The sequence below is a fragment of the Lolium rigidum genome, chromosome 7 (assembly GCF_022539505.1).
Source record: "Lolium rigidum isolate FL_2022 chromosome 7, APGP_CSIRO_Lrig_0.1, whole genome shotgun sequence".
In the NCBI taxonomy this organism is placed as follows: Eukaryota; Viridiplantae; Streptophyta; class Magnoliopsida; order Poales; family Poaceae; genus Lolium; species Lolium rigidum.
This window is the reverse complement of record NC_061514.1, coordinates 359,257,297-359,258,099: the sequence shown is the minus strand read 5'-3', so window position 1 is coordinate 359,258,099 and position 803 is coordinate 359,257,297.

The window sequence follows — 803 nt, the reverse complement described above, 5'->3', positions numbered from 1 at the left end:
TATAAGATACACCAAGATGCAAAGAGGCTCCAACACAAACACCAATACATGGTGTGCAACCCAACATGCATAGACTTGATTTCTCAAGCAAAACTATTAGGAAGCACAACATATACAAACACATGTTAGGAACAAAACTAACACATGCAAAGGGGCGAGTAACTTTCAATATAAATGAGTTGAGAACATGTTACCGCAAGGAGGAACATTGGATATATGATAGTAGCAAGATAACCAAGACTTGGCTTGAGATAATATAAATGATGAAGATCCCTTAATTCTTCATGATGTAGCCAAGTCTCCAATGCCCTCCAACAAGCACCTATTGATCAAATTTTGGATTGTTGGTCCCCAACTAAGTTGGGTCCTAAGAGGTTAGTCACAATAGGCTTGGCAACCCAAATGGTTCTTTTCTTGACACCACTTTGAGCACCAACATATTTGGCAAACACATTGCCACCCTCATCCTTACGAATAGAATAAACATCATCAATGGTGATAGAGTTGGATGAGGTACCAATAGTGCACAAGGAGGAGATGTGGCCCTTCTCACGGCATATGTAGCAAGTTCTTTTCTTCTCCTTCTTCTCACTAGATTTCTCCACAATGGGAGCATTGGCTTGTATCTTCTTGGGAAGTGGCATTTCTTCAACTTGAGGTTGAATATGAGTTTGAGCTTGAGGCCGCTTCCCTTTTTGCTTCTTCTTCATAGGGCAAGATCTAACATGATGCCCTTCAATTTTGCACTTGAAGCAAACAATCTTGGCCGGGTCTTTGACTTGTAATTGACCCTTCTTAGTCTT